Here is a 10,449-nt window from a genome sequence, read left to right as displayed (position 1 = left end):
CGTGGGTTTCATCCCCAGGTCAGGAAGATCCCCTGGAGGAGAAAATGGCAACCCACTCCAGTATTCTTGCCCAGAGAATCCCATGGATAGAGGAACCTAGTGGGCTACCATCTATAGGGTTGCAAAGAGTCAGGCACGACTGAAGTGACTTAGCACACACACACACCGTTAACTCCTATTACTTCCAGGGGATCTTCTCTTGAGTGGGTGACTCTCTTCAGTTGAGGACAATACTTGGAATATAAAGCTGAGAGCTGTCAGCAGAATCTCTCCCATTACTAAAGGAATGGTGGCTGCCTTAATCTTAAAGAGGGGATGGGGGCAGAATCATGGCATCCACTCTGTCCATCCTGCTTATTTCTCCTTCTTTCTACTCCAGTCCGTTCCCTGTGTTCCTGCCTTGCTCATGGCATCCTCATCCCAGAATTTCTGGTGGACAGTTTCTGGCAGGAAGAATGAGTCTCTGCCTTTTGAGTTTCCATGCTCTACCTGGCAGAGAGTCAGACACATTCTCTGACAAATTATTAGATGACTGAGCTGTTACATCAATAACTAGCCCATACGAAAGGGACTAAGGAACTATCAAATTATCAGGAAATTCATTGCTAACCCGATTTTCAGGGTGACAAGGAGCATAAAGTATGTTTTCCTCTCCCTCCCATTAAATCCGTCTAAGATCACTTAATGCTATTGATACTACGATGCACCTTTCTTGCTTACCTTCTCCCTGCCCTCCTTTAGAGGAGGAACTCTTCCTGATCTCTCATCCCATCTGTTGTTTCCCTCACCTTCGGTCTGTCTTCCAAGTTGCCACAGATCTACTTCATGAAAGTGGACCTGGCAATGTCACTCCCTTTCCAAATATCTCTGGTGGTCAGTGCCTAGTGTTATCCTAAAATGGCAGGATAGCGTACAGCAGCAGGGGACAGGGAATGTGTCGGCTCCACTGTGGGCAGGCCAGCAGGGAGAGAACTTCCTGGCAAGTCCCTTCACTCCTCAAGGACTTACTTTAGTCATTTGCCTGGGGGCTCAACAAGGATTCCTCTTTCTTTTGGCCACAGTGCTTTGACGACATCAGGGCTTCTGACAGAGCCCAGGTGACAGGGATGAAGTGTCTGTCTTCAGCTAAAATGCCACCAGTCCATCCCATTGCCCTGACCACAGTGCTTGCTTCAGGGCTCGGTGTGTGACTAAATGCAGGACTCAGTGCCTACTGGGTCATTTAGCTTTTAGCAGATGGGCTTTTCCAGCTGGGGGTTTGGTGATGTCCCTTTGAGGTCATGGCAGAGCGAGGGAAGACACTGTCACCAGGAGTCTGAGGATAGAGCCAACCTCAGACCCATACCAAGATGAATGCTGGTGATGTCATTTTGTCACTGAATTCGTTGGTGCCTGAAGTCAACCTAAGAGCTTTTTCATTGATGCAATCCAAAATATTCTCTTTCTATTCAAGCCATCCGTGGTGCATGTTATGTTGCTTATATCCTAAAGAGTCCTAAGTGATAAAGTCATGGTTCACTATTTTTTAAACTGTTAACACATTTTCTGAATGTAGCTATTGCATAATAACTTCTATGCTCCTTTTCATGATATCAAGAACTATCATAATATTTTCTTCAGTTTACTTTTTCTGTCTTAATTTCTTACTACTTCTGTCCCATGTACATATGTTTCACCCACGCTATTCTGTGCTTCCTTCCCAAGAATATAATTCCATGTTGTCTATATTTTCATTGTATTCTTCATTTTACCCTAAAATACCTTCCCTTACCTCATGGCTGACCATAAGTTCATTATATTCTAAGGCCAAGCTCAAATACTCCCTAGTGTGTTATAGAATCAACCCTCTGAGCTACTGGAGTTGGGTTCCTATCACTGTAAATCCATAGTATGATAATTTTGGTGAGTTGAGGGATCTCATTAAACAGAGAACAGCTTGAAGGCTAGACCCACATCCAGTCATTTCAGTTCAGTTCAGTCGTTCAGTCATGTCCGACTCTTTGCGACCCCATGAACCACAGCACGCCAGGCCTCCCTGACCATCACTCAAACTCATGTCCATCGAGTTGGTGATGCCATCCAGCCATCTCATTCTCGGTCGTCCCCGTCTCCTCCCACCCCCAATCCCTCCCAGCATCAGGGTCTTTTCCAGTGAGTCAACTCATCGCATGAGGTGGCCAAAGTATTGGAGTTTCAGCTTTAGCATCAGTCCCTCCAATGAACACCCAGGATTGATCTTCTCTAGAATGGACTGGTTGGATCTCCTTGCAGTCCAAGGGACTCTCAAGAGTCTTCTCCAGCACCACAGTTCAAAAGCATCAATTCTTCGATGATCAGCTTTCTTCACAGTCCAACGCTCACATCCATACATGACCACGGGAAAAACCATAGCCTTGACTAGACGGACCTTGGTTGGCAAAGTAATGTCTCTGCTTTTTAGTATGCTATCTAGGTTGGTCATAACTTTCCTTCCAAGGAGTAAGCGTCTTTTAATTTCCTGGCTGCAATCAGCATCTGCAGTGATTTTGGAGCCCAAAAAAATAAAGTCTGACACTGTTTCCACTGTTTTTCCATCTATTTCCCATGAAGTGATGGGACCAGATGCCATGATCTTTGTTTTCTGAATGTTGAGCTTCAAGTCAACCTTTTCACTCTCCTCTTTCACTTTCATCAAGAGGCTACTTAGTTCTTCACTTTATGCCATAAGGGTGGTGTCATCTGCATATCTGAGGTGATTGATATTTCTCCTGGCAATCTTGATTCCAGCTTGTGCTTCTTCCAGCCCAGCGTTCCTCATGATGTTACCTGCCCTTTATTAAGTGCTGGCTGACATTTAATAAGCATTAATTGATTGAATTCATGAATGACCTCCCTAAATGGAAAACAGCAAGATGAATGTAAAAGCTTATAGTTTGGCGAGTTAGCCAAAGCTCAGCAAATAGATGAAAGTAAACTTCCTTGACCTTGTACAGACGTACAGGGGCCTTTCCTGTTTCTTATTTTCACAGTTTTACAAAACTGCTCCTCTTCAAATCAGAGTAACTGGCCCAGATTTGTAGCCCTCAAAACAGTGTGAATGTCTCTCTACTGTGTTTTCTTGCCTGCTGCTCTGCTGCTAAGTCGCTTCAGTCGTCCAACTCTGTGTGACTCCATAGACGGCCGCCCACCAGGCTCCCCTGTCCCTGGGATTCTCCAGGCAAGGACACTAGAAAAAAAAAAAAAGAAACACATTCATTTGGTCTTTCAACTATGGCTATAACATGTACTCTGGGATTTCTAAGGATGGTTTTCAGAGGAAACAGAGATGGATCCTCTCCATTTCATTCTAGCCAAAGTTCACCTAAGCATATAGAGGTTTCCTCCCAGTTTTGTGCTACTTTTTATTTCTTCCTTTAATGTTCATTCATCACCATGGATGCTATGCTCAGAGGGAAAGGGGTTTCAGTTGCAGAACTTGTTTCCTGTTAATTCTTCCATTCCAGAACATTTTGGAAACAGATGTAATGTCTTAAGTGTAATAATAAAAGTAAAAAAATTATATTCAGACAACTAAAGCCAAGCAAAAATGATTTTACAAAGTGAATTTCTCTTTTCCCTTTTATAGACTGGGTATAACAATCCTTGCCTTTCTGTTTGCATCCATTAGTTTAAATAATATGGGCAAGATCATTTGCTTGATACTTTTATGTAAACACGAAGCCCACTGTATTCTACTTCCACTGTTATAAATGACTCAATACTTCACATATTTGAATAAAAATATTCTCTAAACATTAAAATTACTTATTGAAAAGTATTACATGACAAAAAAACGCACAGATATTTGATTTATATCACAAATAGCAGCAGCATTAAATATTTCCACTTTATTCAACAGGATCCAGAAGCACATTTAGAAAATAAATTGGAAAATTCTGTTCACTGGTGTAGTCATTTTTTTAGTGGATTGGTTCCTAGTCATTTTTATTTTATCCACAGTATGAAGTTCACAGTAAGTGGTAAATAAACACTGGTCAAATTAGTAAACCAATGACATAAGAAATAATGTTACCAACCACAAAATTTGGGAGGAAACTGAGCTTTAGTAAATATATCCAAAAATATTTGAAGGACTAGAAATGACAGACCAGTATTGATGAAAGCACAGTGCTGAGGGCTTGTTTTGCTCCTGCTGCAAATACTTTCATGGATATAGTTGTTGGATAAACTGACTTTAATGTCCTAAAGGTATCAAAAATAATAAGCAAACAAAACCAAAAATTCAAAAATAAGCAAAACCAAACAAAAATTAATAATAATGACAGGAAAGGAAGTCTTCAGGTTCAACACTGTGCTTTGATATACAATCTGTTTATCTCCTCTGCTTCCCAAGACCCCACGGAAGTGGTTGTATAGGATAGTGCAGTTCTTTCTCATAAAGTACGTCTCCTGGACTAGTTGATTGTTTTAGTTATGTTAGTGTACAATTTAATTAAAGCGTAAACAAGGCCTTCTATGGCTTTTAGAAACACCCATGTTTTGACCAGCAAGAATGAAAAGGGGAGATTCCTAAATGGATGGTGACTATATTCTCAGTAACTGACTAAAGAAATAAACGAGGTGGAGATATAAAGAAAGAGGTCATCATGAAACTGCTCAATCAGGTGACTGCAAGAGCAGCATTTCTTCCATTTCACGGACTCAAGGGCATCATTGTGCAGTTGAGACCCCACTGGAGTTATCCAGTTAGGTAACTATTACAATGTCACTCCTAATTCTGGGATGAAAGAAATCAAATCTAATTCTTGCACTTCCAAGAAAAGGGACTTTTCAACCACATCAGGGCCAAGGATTGAACTTGAAATTCTGCTAACACAAAACTGAACCATTCCATTTCACTAGAGTAGGAAGTCAGCTCAGAATAGAATTTTGTCTATTTTTTACCAAAAGAAATGTTCCTGGGAACATAAACCTGTTTGCATGCTAAGATCACTGAATTTTACAAACACCAGATGAAATTTTGGAAGAGGAAAAATTATTTATTTTCTTTTTCTTTTTTTCACCATTTAGCAAATCCACTAGCCACTCAGCTACTTCAATTAGTTCTCCCAAACAACATCAGAAGATAAACCCAAGGTCCGATTGATTACTCCTACTTAGATGAGGAATTGCGAATTATTTAGTTTGGCTCTGAGATTTCGTTTTATATGTGCACATGTGTACCCACTTGTACCAACATCTAGTAAATTGGCTTTAGTTTTAAAAATAATCTGGCAGTCAAGCAGTACATCACACAAGCAAAGACTGCTTGTGTGAAGACAGACACCTAGTGGCAAATGTGTAGAACTGCAGCTCAGGAAAGCATTTGAGTGTCTTTTTTTTTTTACCCCCCCATTTCCCCTCCTGCTTTCTGCGTACAGACTGCTGTTGACGGTGGACATACTGCAGCTGTAGGAAAGTGAGTCTCAAGCTCAAGTCAAGAGATTTCCAGAACAGTTACATCAACTCCATGAAAGCTCCAGGTCACAAGTTCTCTAAATTATTTAGAAAGCCGACCGATGTAGCATGCTAACCATTTTTAAAAGCTACTAAAATCTCTTAACCAAGAAGCAGAACAGGGGCCTCAGTGTTTGAGAGTAAAGTTTAATCTCCACCTAAAAACTTCTGGACTTCCTCTGTCAGGATAATGAGCTTCTGTTTTCTTTGGGGAAGAAAAAAAGAAGTGTCGATTCCTTTGGCACCACAAAAACAAGCTTCTAAATATGGCCTTGCCCCTGAAACGACCCTGTCTAACTGCTTTTCTGCAAATGGAACTCTGTGAGACAAAAATACGTAACTGAAAGAAACAGAAACCAAACCCCTTTTCTTGCTGCTGCTGGCTCCTGGTTTTATTCTCTAATTTCGAAGTGTGGAGATAAACTTCCAGAAACCTAGAGAGAAGAGTTCCTGAACTTCCTCATGGAATCAAATCTCAGACCCTCACTGTCAATCTTTGCAGCAGTAAGTGAGGAGGAAAGGCATAGTGTGTCTTCTGCTTGGATCAAGGTGATGATAAAGTGACACAGTGCAGATCTGGGAAAGTCTCTGATATCCCTTAACCTACCCCAGAAGAAGCCATCTTTAGTCTCATTAGACTTCATGGCTGACTTCATGATAGAAAATTCTAGTCACTGCTGCACATGAAATGGCAAGATATTGTGGTCAGGATGGCCTTTGCTATGTACCAAACACTGTGTCAAGTCGCATCACATGTGTCTGAGGCTGGCACTGATGGACACAACCTCAGCGTCTCTGTCCTGGTGAGTAGAGGGCTGAAGTCTCTGTTTCTGAGCCTCATCCAGGTGTGCCATCCTGTTTCCAACACACACGTGTGTACATATATACTCATGTGTGCATGCATGCTAAATCTCGAGTCCTGTCTGACTCTTTGAGACTCCATGGATTGTAGCCTTCCAGGCTCCTCTGTCCATTTACACACCATGATGAAAAATAAAGGCCTTCCCAGACATTCAGAGGCCTACTGGTCAACATTTTTATTTACTATCACAGAGATGAGTAGGAAAAGGTGTCATAAACCCTCCTTTTTTACAAGAGAAGACACGTTCATTCAGGATGAATAAAGCACTGTATGTCCTTTCCCTCTACCCATCCTCAGTCACAGCGGCCAGAACTTGTGACCGGACTAGGAGACACCCAAGGAAGAGGTTTCCTACAGCCGCTGCAAGAGCTGTCATATCACGAGAGACATTTAAATTACAGGTACAGTGCCCTCTTCCTGAAACCTTTATGAGCATGTGTGTTATAGAATTCATATTTTTTCAGATGTCAGGGAAGTAGTACAGTCCATATATTAAATATTATGTAATACCCTCCTCAGGTCATAATTAACACACAAAGAATTCTGTAACAGAACATATAAAGGACACATTAAGAGGGATCTATTGATCCAGGGACTTCCCTGGAGGACCAAGAGTTAAGACTTGGCCAAATCTGGGAACAAGGATCCCACCTGCCTCCCGGTCCAAAAAAACAGAACATGAACAATAGAATCAATATTGTAACAAATTCAATAAAGACTTATTGATATGTAGTGGAGTATGCACACATTCATGCATGCTCAGTTGGGCCTGACTCTGAGATTCTTTGGACCGTAGCCCACCAAGCTCCTCTATCCATGGGATTGTTCAGGCAAGAATGCTGGAGTAGACTTTGATTGCCTCCCGGAGGGAATCTTCCCCACCCAGGGGAATCTTCCCCTACATCTTTTATGTGTCCTGTATTGACAGGCAGATTCTTTACCCACTGAGTCAACAGAGAAGCCCCCTTAAATGGTCCACATCAAAAAAATCTTTAAGGGGGATAAAGACAAAAAAATAGTCTCATGTTGGTTCAGATCAGGTGTAGTCACTTAATGCATCTGACATACACAAAAAATTGCTTATTGGACTATTAATTTTTTTTATTGTAAACAACAAACTGTGGTCCTGTTATGTGATAAAGAGTCATTCACAGACATGCTAGTTTATCTGAAAGGCTTTGATAACTCCTTAGAATCCAAATGAGAAAGCTACAACATTATGAAGACAATCTGTTGTCGAGCGCCTCATTTCTTTTGTTCTTCAAAAATCAATGCATTCACAATGAAAATATAGTTTTTAGAAGCAAAGAGAAGAACATCTTCCTGATCCGATGTTAGGCCAAGTGTTAGCAATGAAAACGAAAGCACCATCCATAAAAGAAAAAAAAATGATGTTTATTGAAAACTTTGCTCTGCCAAATCACTGTTAAGAGAGTAAAAAAGACAAGCCACAGATGAGAAGAAAATATTTTCAAATCAAATATCCAACAGAGGGCTTGTAACCAGAATTTAAAACCCTTAAGTTCAATGATAAGGAATTTAGTTACAAATGGGGAAAGAACATGAACAGATGCTTCACCCAAAAAGATTTTTAAAATAGCAAATAAGCACATGAAAAAAGATGTTCATTACCATAAGCCATTAGAATAATGCAATTTTAAGCCACACTGAGATGCTGTTACACACCCATTAGAATATCAGAACTGAAAAAATACTGACAATACCAAGTGTTGGCAAGGATGTGGAGTACCTTAAACTCACATGGTCTGATGGAAAAATGCTCCAGCCAATTTGGAAAATGGTTTAGCAGCTTCTTATAAAGTTAAATATACTCTTAACACATGACCTAGCAATTTTGCTTTTGGGTACTTACACTAGCTAATTGAAACATATGTACACATGAAAACTGGTACACAAATGTTCATAAGCAGCCTTTTGTGTAGTAGCTCTAAACTGGAACGACTCAGATATCCTTCAGTGTGTAAAAGGATGAACTAGCTATAGTATACCATAGGATACATCACTATTCAGCAATCAAAAGAATGAACTATCGATACATGCAACAACTTGGATGAATCAGACAGTATGATGAGTGAAAGAAGCTCGTCTCAAAAGACAAGACTATAGTGGTAGAGAACAGATTCGTGTTTTCCAGAGGTTGTGGGTAGGGGGAGGATATGACCATAAAGGGATAATATGAGGGAGGATTTGGGGAAGTGATGGAACCTTTCTGGATCCTGGTCATAGCAGTGGTTACACAAACCTGTAAGTATATTAACATGCACAGAACTGTACACCCAGGAAAGCCAATGTCAGTCTATGATGATTTAAAAATAAAAACCCAGTAAAAGCCAACACATTCACATTCGTCTGTGGTGTTCAGTTTGCTGTCATCTTCACCTTCCCTTCACTGATGACATTGTCCTTCTACCAACTCTGCCTTCATGACTAGGAGGCATGAGGTCTATGCAACACACCGCGGGCACACAGATGAGTAGGGCAGAAGCCCTGACAGTCAGGGCTTATGACTAGGCAGAAAAGTGAGACAGCACGGTGAAGTGACTCACACGACACCAGTTCAAGCTGGTGATCACCAGGGACTGTATGCACAAGGAATTTTTTCTTAATTGGACCACGAAGGAATAATTGCTTGTGCTTAACTATTTTCTCATCACATATCTGGTAAGAATATATACTTTTTTCTTTTTAATTTTGAAGATTCATTTGTTTTGGCCAAAAAGATACTAAATGAATATTCTATTAGGTGATAAGAATGGTGTCTGCTAGATTGCAAACTTACTGAAACATGGCCCATGTCTATTTCTACTTGTATATTCCAATAGCTAGTACTCTGACACATGGAAGTCCCGTCACTCATGAAATATTTATGAGATAAATAAGCGAGAGTTGACATCAACACATTTTAATCATTGCAAGCCTTTCTACTATTATTTATTTAGCTATCATGTTCATCAGTACAGCTTCTGCCAATCATCTGAAGATGAAGCCTGTATTTTTATTAATATGTGCATATCACATTGTCATGCTGTTTGGGTGGCATTTCTAAGGGGAGAGTCCCTAAAAGTGCGTCATAATGATTAGTCATGTCCCATGGCATCGGTCTTTGAAACCAAAGACCATAGCATACCCTCTTAATATCTTCAGGAAATAAATACCAGGAATGTGAATGCAGATCCTTTTAGAAGACCACTAATCCTGCTGTGATAAGTGACTGGGCAGTTATTCAAGTGGGGTGTTTGTGCTGCCATGGAAACAGACAAAGTTGGTGTTTTCCAGTGTTCTAAATCCAGAGTCCTAATCTAGATATAAATATGCTGAATGTTATGAATGTAGTTTCCTAAACTGAGACCTACATCTGCGTCCTCATCTGTGAGATAAAGGTCACTCACCACGGCCTGATGCGGAGTCGTGACGATCAAGGTCCTTCCTTATAAAAAGTCATTTTTATTCCCATCTGGGCAAAAGTGAAGTTCAAAGTCAGAGTTCCATCAGAGTTCAGCTTCTGTGATCCGTCAGACGATTCCTGTTTAGAAGAGAGCTTTCTAAAGTAAGTGCTAAGTATCTTAGGCAAAGAAATCCAGCTGTGAAAATACTATTAACATTTGTACTGTTGTTTTATATGTGGATTTATTTTTACTTGCGCTTATTTCAGGGTAATTCTTGGGAGAGAAGTCCCTCTTTCCCTACCTCCCTCCGCATCGCTTACTCTTGCTGCCCCTCATGGGTCTTCTGAGAAATGACAGTCTCTCTCTCTAATTCTTGTAGGTCACAAGTGTTCTGCATCACGGCACACTGCTGACTAATTTGCATTAATAACTGATCGTAGGAGAAAGAGCCCGGAGAAAAAGCAGTACGCCTGCTTTTGCCAAATTGGAGCTGACCCAACTAGGAAAATTTTCCAGTGTACTTCATATTCTCCTGCCTCACGTGTGTGTTCCTGCTGCCTAAACATACATTTTTGACACGGGGTCTTGGACACCCCAGGAGGTACAAGACCCTGTGGACTTTTTGTTCCAGGAGGCACAGGGACTTCATTTATTTAATAAGCTCTTTCTGAACTGTCTACTATGTGCAGGAACTATGGGGAGAAA

At 40.7% G+C, this 10,449-nt stretch overlaps 1 long non-coding RNA gene across 2 annotated transcripts; it reads right to left on the bottom strand.

The window, feature by feature from the left end:
- Nucleotides 1-2,805: 2,805 nt before the first annotated feature.
- On the bottom strand, nt 2,806-10,141 carry LOC129551670 (uncharacterized). Of its 2 annotated transcripts, none has more exons than XR_008685116.2 (4): nt 10,065-10,141; nt 9,748-9,881; nt 2,964-3,205; nt 2,806-2,872 (listed from the first exon to the last, which is right to left on the bottom strand). It is a non-coding gene; the product is annotated as an uncharacterized LOC129551670 (long non-coding RNA). The 2 variants fall into 2 exon arrangements; XR_008685115.2 differs by having other exon boundaries at nt 10,046-10,117.
- Between the last annotated feature and the right edge of the window lie 308 nt (nt 10,142-10,449).

This window comes from Moschus berezovskii, chromosome 17, assembly GCF_049115385.1.
Source record: "Moschus berezovskii isolate FMDL1 chromosome 17, NW_MosBer_1.0, whole genome shotgun sequence".
Classification (NCBI taxonomy): domain Eukaryota; kingdom Metazoa; phylum Chordata; class Mammalia; order Artiodactyla; family Moschidae; genus Moschus; species Moschus berezovskii.
This window is presented reverse-complemented; position numbering and strand designations above follow the sequence as displayed.